Below are 12594 nucleotides of genomic sequence, written 5' to 3' on the forward strand. Positions count from 1 at the left end.
CCTCCACCTCCAGCCTCCGAGGCCCGGACTCTGCCTCGGCCCGTAGTCCCAGCCGCTCCACCTCGGCTCCTAGCTCCCTCGCCTCCACAATCACCTGTCGATCCACCAGCTCCACCGGGCTCCCTCGTCCCTTTGGCTCCGCCTTGGTCGGGCGTCGACCCGCCATCGCCTCAGGACTCCGCTCCTCCGGCTGCACCTCGTCGCGGAGTCGGCGGCCATTCCTCCTCCATGGCTCCTCCCTCCGTCGGCTCCACAGTGGGCCGTCATTATGGCTGCAGCCAGGGTCCCACCTGGCTACTCCTGTTCCAGCTCCCTCCTGTCATCTCCCTGGCTCCTCCCTCCTTCGACACCCCCATGGACTCTGTCTGCCGGCCCCCTCCCGGGTGTCCGTCCTCCTCTTGAGCCACCTCCCAAGTTCCCACCCACCCCTCCCCATGTAGTTTCTACGGCGCGAGGACGCGCCTTCTGGGAGGGGGCGTGATGTCAGGATTCTGGACTGTCTGTATTGTGTTTAGCCCCTGTTTCTGTTCTTGTTTGTCCTTATTTGGTCATTTTCCTGTCCTCGTTTAGTCTGATTGTCATATGTGATCCACCTGTTTTTCTCCAATTATCCCTAGCATTTAAGCTCCTGTCTTTGCGTTTCTCCCCTGCCGGGTCTACTTCATCTTTACATGTGTCAGCATCTCGTTCCTGTATTGGATTACCCGTGTTTCGATGATTAAACGACTGTTAATTGTACTCCACATTTCTCTCGTCCTTATGACAGTGTAAGTGTGACAAGTACATTTAGCAATATGGCTAAATGCCAATACAAAATTTAACCCAGTGTTTCTTCAATGTTTTAAAGTGATAAAATGAATAAAACAGGGTTTCACGTACAGCAAGGAAAAAGCAATACTACGTAACAAATTTCTAATTAATAATGGCAACTAATTGTGTATAGTAAGCACAGGAAAACAAACAGGCTTATAAACTTTTATAATGAAACATCATTTCCATATTTTGGTTGATGTCAAAGATTATATGTCATATGTAAACACTACAATATTGTGACACACATTCATTAGTCTCTTTGTGGTACGGCTAAATGCTCATTTGAAATTTATCTCTGTGTTTCTTCAATGTTACATAATTGCTAAAAATAAAAGGCAACTAACTGTGTAGTTAGGATTATTTATATATATATATATATATATATATATATATATATATATGTTCTTGTCTTAGGACAACTTTGATTAACTTTTTAGATCCACTTCAAATGTTGCCTACTGTATGTATGTATATATATACATATATCCTGCAAACATGTCCTTGCGGGGCCTATGCTGGCTTTTTGCGGGCACAGTGGGCTAGGGCTATCCCACACCAAACCTAAACGGGCCCAGTGCGGGTTTGCCCAGGCGAGGCCCATAGCTTTGGGCTCACTGCAGGCGCTCTGTGAGCAGCCCACACTATGGGACTGCCCACATTAATCCCATGACGGCCCAGTGTGGGCCAGACATGGGCCTGTTAATAAGAAATTTGTGGGCAGTTTTCTTCCTTACCACTAGGGATGCTAGGGTGTGTTAGGTTTCCTTAAGTAAAGCCATGTGGTAGAGGGAGTTAGCAATAGCAAGCAGCAGTAGCCAGCATGGCTCACCTGCTGAAAACATTGTGCTGTGTCCTGGTTGGGAAATGTGTAATTGCAAGCCCAGTCTAAAGGAGTTTTTTTTCTATTTAAAAGTGTACATTCCTGATGTTTTTTGCAGAGATGGTACATGTATGTATGGCCTATGTTTGGATTGATGCTAGGGTTAAAGACAGTATTTGTATGCATTTTAGAATGAAGACTTTCGCACACATCAACTTTCACATGACGAAATCCTACAATTTTACATTGCTTTATTTGCTTTTTTTTGTACTTTTATGTATTCACATTTTTGGCTATATGTAGCTGTATTAACCTGAATTGAATGTTTTCTATTTTGTATTTAATAAATCCAATGATTTGAAATCCCTTTGACTACTGTACATTTTGACAATATAGACATTAGTTATGTGGTGACTGCATCCATTTCAGATGTATAATAACTGTTTTTCCCAAAGACTTAAGTTATAGTGGCTGAAAAGTATTTAAAATGAAACAGATGTATTGTTGTAGATCAGATTGCATCCTGTTCCTGGAGATCTACCTTCCTACAGAGTTCAGTTCCAACCCTGATTAAACAAACCTGTCTGTAATTATCAAGTGCTCCTTCAGATCCTAATTAGTTGGTTCAGTTGTGTTTGGACCAGGACCAGGTTGGGCACCCCTGTTGCCAGGTTATATATATATATATATATATATATATATTTTTTTTTTTTACAACTTTATGATATTTTGACACAAAGTCATTATTCACTTCACAATATGGCTAAATGCTAATACTGAATTTAGCCCAATGTTTCTTCAATGTTTTAGGATGGCAAATGTTGCTATCAATGTCCTTAACAATTGTGATAGGTCAGTTCATTAAAGTATACAAACACCTTAAAACATCTTAAGAACATGAAATTATTCCTCACACTTGCGAATTTCGCAAAGTCGCGACTTTGCATCTTACAATGAAACTGTATTTCTTATTTTAAACTTTTCCTGACAATTACTTTTATATTTTACTATGAAGTAGAATGGGTTTAGCATTGATCAGCTTAGATAATGTAGATTTTACAGAAATCGTGATAAAAATCTTCATTGTCCAAAAGAAAACACACACACGTAGACTCCTTTTAGCAAGTTTGCAAGTAAGATTGGGAGCCATTTTGGCTTGTTTCGTCTGTATTAGGCCTCAGTCACGAAACAATTTATATCTGTATATAAATTGTTGCAATGTAACAACATACATAAAAATACAATATTTTACGCAGAAATTTATTAATTTCTTCTCTTACAGAAACTGAATCTAATATGATCATTTAAGTAGAATTCAGTCCAAAAACATTAAAGTGTATCACTATTTTTAATCTGAGCCATTACTGATTACATTAGTCACACTCCGACAACAAGTTTACCTGTAGGTTGAGCCAATCTGTGATAAACTCGGACAGCTCTGGCACTTTCCAAAGTGGTAATGGTGTTTGTGTCACTGCTGTTAAAGCGATTTATCCTAAATATGTCCACCTTGCTCTCTCTGGAGGGTTCAGAGCATGTCGCAAACAGGTAATCTTCAAAGAGTGCAAATCCGTACAGGTGCGACACCTAGAAAGAGAAACACAGGGATGGGGAAAGAGAAAGACTCATCTAGAGGCCATGGCACCTCTTTGACTTAATTCTGAACACGACACAAATACGTCTGCTTAAATTTGCTTCTTTAATCCATCCAGCTATAGAGCCGATGTAACATTTGGTGAATAAACAGCAGCCCTGACAGACACCAGTTGAAATATGCAGGGATCTTTGATGTCACATCTGTGCTACAAATTACCGGCGGGTAGCATCGAGGCTTTGATTTCAGGAAAAAAAAAAAAAGGAGAAAGACTGACGGTAAAAACAAATGAGTAAGAGGTAGCGGAGTTAATTTCAGGTTATCTTTCAGTGCCGGCTTTGAGAAAAATGCACCAATATAGCCTTCGATAGAGTCCCAGAGAATATGCTAGAGCTGAGCCTCACAGGAAATGGATGAACAAATCAATAAAAAAAAGCACACAAAAGAGTTGTAGTGGGAAGCCAGGACTCTGCAAGGTCAAAACAACTCGATGCTCAACCAGGCTAACAGATCTGGCTGGGGACAATGAGAGGGTTTCAAAAGTGTCAAGGAAAACAAGTCCTAACGCTGCATCCATGTGACAAATTTACATAAACGGCCACAGTTTGGGCGCATGCTCCCTGTGATTTCACAAGTAGGATGTTGATTCTGGAACTATTTTACTGACAAGAAAATCTTACTGGATTTGACACTGTTTGCCAGGTTAGTAGCATAAAATATTTAAAAGATTTACTTTGTTGTGACTACCATTCAAAAGTTTGGAGTTGATCAAATTTGTTTTTGAAAGAAGTCTCTTTATGTCCACTGCATTTATTTACTTAAAAATACAGTAAAACTGTAATATTGTGAAATATTATTACAATTTAAAACAGGTGTTTTCTATTTGAATATATTGTATTTCTGTGATGCAAAGCTGAATTTTTAGCATCATTACTCCAGTCTTCAGTGTCACATGATCTTTAAGAAATCAAATCTGCTGATTTGCTGTTTAAGAAACATTTTCTATTATTATCAATGTTGAAAGTAGTTGTGCTGCTTAATATGTTTGTGGAATATTTTTATTTTTCATGATACATTAACTTTTTTTTCCAGATTTTTTTAAAAAGGGATAGTTCACCCAAAAATGAAAATTCTGCCATACACGCACTCTCATGTCGTTCCAAACCCGTAAGACCTTGGTTCATCTTTGGAAGATAAATTAAGATATTTCTGATGAAATTTGAGAGCTTTCTGACCCTGCATAGACAGTAACAGAACTGAAACATTCCAGACCCAGAAAGGTAGTAAGGACATTGTTAAAATAGTCCATGTGATATCAGTGGTTCAATCTTTTTTTATTTATATTTTATGAAGCCATGAGAATACTTTTTGTGTGCAAAGAAACAAAAATAATGACTTAATTCATTGATTTTTTCTCTTCCGTGTCAGTCTGTCACCATTCATGAGAGTACCACAAAACATGAAATAGAAATATTTTGTAACATTATAATAGTCTTTACTGTCACGACTGATGCATCCTTGTTGAATAAACGTATTAATAAAAAATAAATTTACTGACTCCGAAGTTTAAAATGGTATACTCTACCCTTATTATATACCAAAGTAAATTTTTTTCAAAATGTTACAAAAATTTGGTTTGACTTTTTTGCATAGTACCATAAACTTGAAATGTTATTTTGAGCTTAGAATAAGATGCGATGTGAACCAGAACTAACGTTGATCTATCAAAGGTTTCACTGTGAGAGACTAAATTGGGGGTTACGGATACAGTTGACAGGAAAGTTTTGTTTTACTAACAAGGATTGTTGAATTCACGTTCACCACTACTGCATTCAAATTCAAAACAACATAGGAACTTTTGTCAGTAAAACCACTGTGAAAACTTTGAACACTTAAAAAACTAAGCAGTACGTTGACTGGATGTTGATACTTAGCATGAAAAATGTACAACATTTTATTTATATATATATATATATATATACATATATATACATATATATATATACTTTTCTTAAATATCGCATCAGGGTATTAGTTAACACCAGATGTCTCATAAGGCTGATAAACAACTGCGGATGAATTATCTACTGTTTTTGAGAAAAATGCACAGGTCTGACAGTGCCCTTGGCCCGTACTATGAACTATGGATGAAATTTATACTGAATTTATGAAGCTATGAATTTTGTATCACCATACTTTTGGGCCTGTTTGGGGAGTGAGGGAGAGAGGCCAAATTTTATAGCCTTCAAAATAAACTGCTTTAAGAGTTATTCAAAAGGAGCATAATTTATCACAACTTTACTGCTGACTATTAAGGCAGCTGGGTAAAATATACGCAATAACTTCTTTTAGATAGCTTAGATGAATAGAGGTCACCAATCTTTGCCGGTCTAGTCTTTCATATGCTGGTCTGGACCAGCATAAACAAGATGTTCACCACCTACTGTAGTTGGGGATTCACATGCAAACAGCAACACATCTTGTGTTGTGTCGGAATATGCCTAATTCCATGTTATATGTTATGCGAAACTCAGCACACAAAAAGTTTAGTATATCCGAATTATGTGAAAAACAGTATGCCAAAACAGTAGTATGTACGGCAATATTAACAATAAGCCAATATTCATAGTTTGCGAAAAACAGTGTGCCATAAAAGCAGTATGTTTGAATTTATAGTATTTGAAAAATAGTATACCAAAAAAGTAGTATGTAAAAGCTTGTTAAGTATAGTATGTCTGAATTCACAGTATTTGAAAAATAGTATGTCCAAATTCCGATTATTCGAAAGAAAGAAAAAAAACAAAAAAAGTAGTGTCCAAACTCATAGTATTCAAAAGTAGTATGCCAAAAAAGTAGTTTCTGAATTCATGTTATAAAAAATAGTATGTCCAAATTCATAGTATTTGAAAAAAAAAAAAAAAATCATACAAATAAGGCTAATAGTCCGAATTTACGTACATACAAAGTAGGCTATAGTCCGAATTTACGTAGTACACGAAAAGAGCAGCAAGTCCAAATTCATAGTACTCAAAAACATAGTACGCCAAAAAAGTAGTATGTCCGAATTCATTACTTAAAAAAGTAAGACAAAAGAGTAGTATGTATGCCAATATTAACTGTATGCCAATATTCTTAGTTTTCCAAAAACTGTGCCAAAAAAGTAGTATGTCTGAATTCACAGTATTTGAAAAACAGTAAGCCGAGTACAGTAAGTCTGAATTTGCCTTGCACGCCAAAAGAACAGCATGTCCGAATTCATAGTAATAAAAAAATTGTATGCCAAAAAGAAGTATGGCCGAATATTATTAAAACAAAAAGTAAGCCAAAAGAGTAGTATGCATGTCAATATTAACAGTATGCCAACGTTCATAGTTTTCAAAAAACAGTGGGCCAAAAAAGTAGTATGTTCAAAATGATAGTATTTGAAAAAAGTATGCCAAGTGTAGTATGTCAGAAATGTGAAAACTAATATTTAAAAAAATGTAGATGAAAATTACCCAGATGACCTACTACTTCTGCAGAGATTCTAGATTGCGCATTCAATGGACACTCTACTATCCAATGAAGCCATGGGAGAGGGGTAAATGGCAGTGAAGCGATGTAACTGGTAGGTCACTTGACGGTGACAACATGGCAGACATAGTATGTTCGAATTTCATTCATACTACCCATTTTCAGACTAAGTATTTTTACATGCTTCATACTACATACTTTTTCAAACCAAATGTAGTACCTACTACACAGGTATGCAATTTCGTAAGTAGCTTTGGTCTTTTTTCGCATGAAGATCATGGGTTCAAGAAGAAGAAACCAAGATTGAGCACATCTTACCGAGCTTCCTTGGATGATCGTGTGTCGGTTCTTGCCATTGTAATCCACAACTTCGATAAAATCGAGATAAGCGTCTGCCCAGTAGACGAGCTTCTTCACCAAGTCCAATGTCACGGCGGTCGGCTGTTCAGTTTTATACTCTACTATCCTGGTTCGGTTGGTGCCGTCCATATTGCAGCGTTCCACCTTGGCTACCGTCCCATAATCCGTGAAAAAGAGTTTGCTGGTGGGGAGGCAAGAACAGAGCAGTTTTAAACCGGAATCTACTATCTGACGTAAATTAAATCAAAAGTCAAGGTTTAAGATTCAATCGATCCACTCATACCCATTATTTTTCTATTCTGCAAAATATTGTGCCAGCGCTGAATGCTTGCAGTAACAACAGCGCAATTAAACCGAGGCACTGTGAGCAAGAGCTGAATGAATGGGCCGCAGTATGATATTTCTCTTTACACTAACACATACTGACAGCGGAATGAGAGGGGGAGGTCATCTGCATTACTCCGCACGAGGATTCTGGCACAGAAACGGTCCTCGTCGTTGGAAAGCGACAAACTGGCCCCAAAAGCATGCACAACTCAGCACTGCATACAAATGAATGTTTACCAAGAGACCAAAGAGTTTCTCACGTCACAGACGCATAGATGACGCGACATCAGATAAGGATGATTTATTCACTCCTATGAAAAATTTAACCAAGAGCCTCCTCTAGGACGCGTGATCATTTTAAGATAGTACAAATAGCTGAATCTTTGCATAGATCAACAAATTATTTGAACTATTTGTTTGGAGAGGATTCTAAAATGTCATTTTATTGACCTTTTATCAGTTCTTTAGACTTTAGTGACCATGTAATGAAAGTATGACAAAAAATCTTTCACTGATGATTTTTTAATCAAGGAAGGTATTTATTTATTTATTTATTTATTTACTTACATATTTACTTATTTGTTTGTTTAATGTTTTAAGTAATAATAATAATTATAATATACTAATATACTATTACTTGAAATCGTATTTAATTAAATTATGTAATACATTAAATTTAGATTAAAATACTCCAAATCAAAAGGTACTTTATCCCAATATAATACTAATAATAATCATTATCAAACTATTTATTACTTTTATGTAAATGTATTACTATTTCATAAACAATTGATGATGATGACTATGATTATGATAATGATTAATATTAATACTTGTGATTTACTTTATTTAATTTCTATTTCTAAATTGTGTAAACAAAATTTAAATGAAATTACATAAAAGGTACTTTAGCTTAATAATAATAAACATCAAAATACAACAATTCAATGTAATTATTATTATTATTATTATTATTATTAAACATAAATATTTTTCAGATTTTTTTTCCCACAAACTGTTGGAAGTAAACCAGTTTGTAGAGCTAATATCAGTAAAGATAATATTATAAAACGGATAGTTCAGACTCACAATTCATACACATATCATTCTTTTGTTATTGCCATTTTGCCTTTTAGGCCTATTAGGATAAGATAGTGTAGAGTAGACAGGAAACAAGGTGGGAGAGAGAGGGAAGTGGGATCGGGAAAGGTCCGGGATTCGAACTCGGGACGCCCACAACTCAACGGCGTTATATGTCGGTGCACTGCCCACTAGGCTATCGGCGCCAACTACACATATCATCCATATATGAACTGATGTGCGACCACAGCTATGCATATGGTATAGTGACTTATTATTCGTAGTAGTAGTCACATTATCTAAATGGATTTTTTCCCCCAGATATATCTACCCCAGTTTTAACAACAAAAACTCATTGCTACTATCTCATACAAATGAAAGGACCTAATGATTGTGTTAGCATGTGTACCCCATGATGGGATCCAGCGCTAGGCCTTTAGGGTTCTGGATGTCCAGGTCGATGATGGTGACACATGCATCTCCCTGTTCGCTGCACACGAATATCCGGTCATTCACTCTGTCTACGAAGTAGAAGTTTCCTGTCAACCAGTCGATGGCCATATGCTCCACATCTACATGGAAGAAACCATTCAATTTTAAACATGGGACATAAGAGTTTGTAAATTGGGATCTGGTAGTTAGAAACAATTAATAATTCATGCATGCTTCAAAGAAGCAACAACTGACATTCACCGACTTGACATGCACACTTGACTCATTTAACCTTGTGACATTAAACACTTCATTAGCAGATCATTAAACACTTCCAAGAGGTAAAAGAAGTGAAAAAAAGAGACTAATGAGAAAATTTATGTGGACATTAAACACAACACTCAAGTTCATAAAAACTTCAAAGGACATTAGTTTGCACTTGCTCTGAATTAATCATCAAAGTTACGAAACGTTCCTTAATTTGCGCTTCGAGACTTGACGTGCGTACTTACTTTGTAGGTTCTGACCTATCCGTATCTGGTGTTTTTCTGAAAAGCCTTTGAGTTTGGTCATGCGGGCACACCACAGCTGACCTGTATCCTGGGCCACTGAGAGCCAACAGAGTGACTCTTCTCTATAAATAAAGTCCAATATTTGAGTCCCATTTGTCTCCATGGACTTGAGATTTGGCATAGATGATCCATTGAGGTAAACAACTGATATAGAATTCATATTTGTTGTCAACAGAACCGGAGGTTTATCACCAGGATCTGAAAGAGGGAGCACAAAATGCATAGAGGTCCTTAGAGCTATTTATAATAAATTATTTACATTAAACAAAATTTCAATAACATTTCAATAATAAACCTTGAAATAAAATAAATTACAAAATTAATTGTTATTTTTGTCTGAACCAACAAATGTCATTTCCACCACATTTTCATAAAAAAGAAAAAAAAACTAATAAATAAATTGACATAAAAAATAAATATTGACATATGAATTAATCATATATACACACACATTCACATATATACAAATACACTAATTGTATTTTAGAAATATGAATAAAATGTATAATTTAACACAATAAATAATACACACACATCTATCTTTCTATCTGTCTATCTATCTATCTATCTATTGAAAGAAAGAAAGAAAGAAAGAAAGAACTAATGGGGCAAACATAGCCTACATGCTGTAGCATAAAGAAATGATTAGTAAAAACCTAGTTATCACAAAAACCTGCACCTGGAACATAAAAATGCTTGTAGTTTAAGAAACACCAATATAAAATATGAATATGTATGCGTTACATGAACATAGAGTATATAAATATTTACTTATATTTTTGCTTGTATAGAAATTAAAACAGGTTCATTAAGAAGCTCACACTAAAGGAAAATAGTCTAATTGCTGCGACACGTATTATGCACACGTAAACTTTGTGATCGGCTTGTGGGTTTTTTTTCACACTAATAAACAGACACCATGAAGTGCAATTAACTCGGAGCGTGTAATCATCTCTAAATTTGATAGACAGTCACAGGTCGGGCTGGATGGGCTCTGATTGACTTTCCATTAAGGCCTCCCCTGTTTATCTCTCCCACGGCTCTGTCATAGCCCAGCTCGCCGGCGGCCATTTGCATATTGATGACAGTAAGTGTAGCTAACACTCACATCAGGAGAATGACAGTGTCATCTATACTAATGCACTCGGATGATCGCCACTGTGACCGTGCTACTCCACTGAGGCTTTCTTGTTCAATCAAACATTCCAGAGGGCATTGTGTTTACCCATCTAGTCCAGACTTGTTCTTAGGATGTTAAAGACAACTATAATTTAAATGCTGATTGAAATGTCAAGTATTTCCTTGTTTTCAGTATTGAACACTTATTTTCTAGTGGTTCTTGCTAAGAGACAATTAAAGAGAGCTAAAAATCTTTCAGAACCCCTTGGCAACAGGCTAGCAATTACCCAGAACCCCAACAACAACATATTGTAGCAATGCACTAAAACTACCAAAAATGACCTAGCAGTCATCTAGAAATATACTAAAAACTCAGCAGAAGCTTTAGCAACCACTTAGCAACTACCCAGAATCACATAACAATTGGCTAAAAATCCTTCAGAACCCCTTGGCAACAGGCTAACAATTACCCAGAATCCCCTGCAACTATACTGTAGCAATGTGCCAAAAGCCCCTCAGAATGCCCTAGCAACTTCACAGTACACCCTATAAACAACAGAGCAATGTGTTAAAAACCATTCTAAACTATACAGTAAACAAGCTAGCTGTTGAACACTGTTGCAACCACATAGCAATGAGGTAAAAACACTCAAAACCCCTTAATGAATGTCTTAGCAACTACCCCCAAAAAAACCCTTAGCAACAACCTAGCAAACCCTAAAACCCAATCAGCACCCCCTAGCACTAACAATGTGCAAAAAAATCAGTTTATTGTTAGAGTTTATTACTCTCTTACAGATTTAGACCAGTCGTCCATCTCTCCGGCACTTAGTACATTAACTTGAGATAATATTTGATTTATGCATGGGTTTAATTATTTTTAGACTTGTGCTTTTAAAGCACCGTTGAAGATCAAAGTAAAATACTTTTAATAATGTTGCTTAATACGCTTTTTTTGGGGGGGGACTGGAACTGGAACTAACACGGATGATAAATGGACTCACCTGTTTTGGCTTTGCAGGATCGTCTGTTGGCCTGCAGGCTGAAGCCATCTGTGCAAGCGCATCTGTACGATCCCTGCGTGTTCATACAGATTTGACTGCATGTCCCATAATCCCTGCATTCATCATGATCTGTAGGCAACAGCGGGGCTATTTATTAAATGCTAAATGTGCTCAAACATGGCCTAAATATGCAAACCCAACTCTTAATGTCACCATTTCGCAGCAACCTATCAAGAAACATGAATATGCAAATGCATGTTTGGGGAGGGAAGGGTGAGTAAATTGCTGTTTTGGTTAACATAACCATGATTTATCATGAAAGCAACAACGATTTCTCTGAGGTTCGAGTTCATGCACTGGACATAGTGTTGTCACGGTACCAAAATTTCAGTATTCGGTACCGATACCAGTGAAAATCAACGGTTCTCGGTACCAATTTCGGTACGAAAGCAAAACACAAAAACATGCTAATTGAACAACATTTTTATTAATAACGTTAAACAAAAATTAAATGTACAAAACCAATGCCATTCTTTATACTTATTTAAAATTGTTTCAAGTTTTTCCACAAGTAATAAAAGTATGAAAAAAGTTTCACCCAAAAGTTTAGTCAGTTCTGCTGCCACTGAAAAACATCTGTAAACTGTTGTCTGTTTTAGGGTTTGCTGGTGTGTTTCAGGATCTTCCTCAGTCTGCAGCTGTAAAAGGAAAATATAATATACTTCAGTAAAGCAATGGGCTGAGTCTGACCAAATGCAACATTAGATCATTGACACCAGCTAAAATATCACTTTTCAGGAAATAACAAACCTCAGCTTTTATAATAATTTTAGATAAGATTACATATATTAAGTGTATATCAAATAGATGCAAACTGTAGTATTAAAAACACTTTACAATAAGATTTTATTTGTTAGATAACATGACCTAACAATAAACAATAGTTATATGGCAATTATT

The 12594-nt window shown here is 36.4% G+C and overlaps 1 pseudogene; it reads right to left on the reverse strand.

The window, feature by feature from the left end:
• Positions 1-12594, reverse strand: part of LOC107665510 (low-density lipoprotein receptor-related protein 1B-like) — a 312996-nt pseudogene that overhangs the window by 214627 nt on the left and 85775 nt on the right.

This window comes from Sinocyclocheilus anshuiensis, unplaced genomic scaffold (genome assembly GCF_001515605.1).
Source record: "Sinocyclocheilus anshuiensis isolate Anshui unplaced genomic scaffold, SAMN03320099.WGS_v1.1 scaffold543, whole genome shotgun sequence".
In the NCBI taxonomy this organism is placed as follows: Eukaryota; Metazoa; Chordata; class Actinopteri; order Cypriniformes; family Cyprinidae; genus Sinocyclocheilus; species Sinocyclocheilus anshuiensis.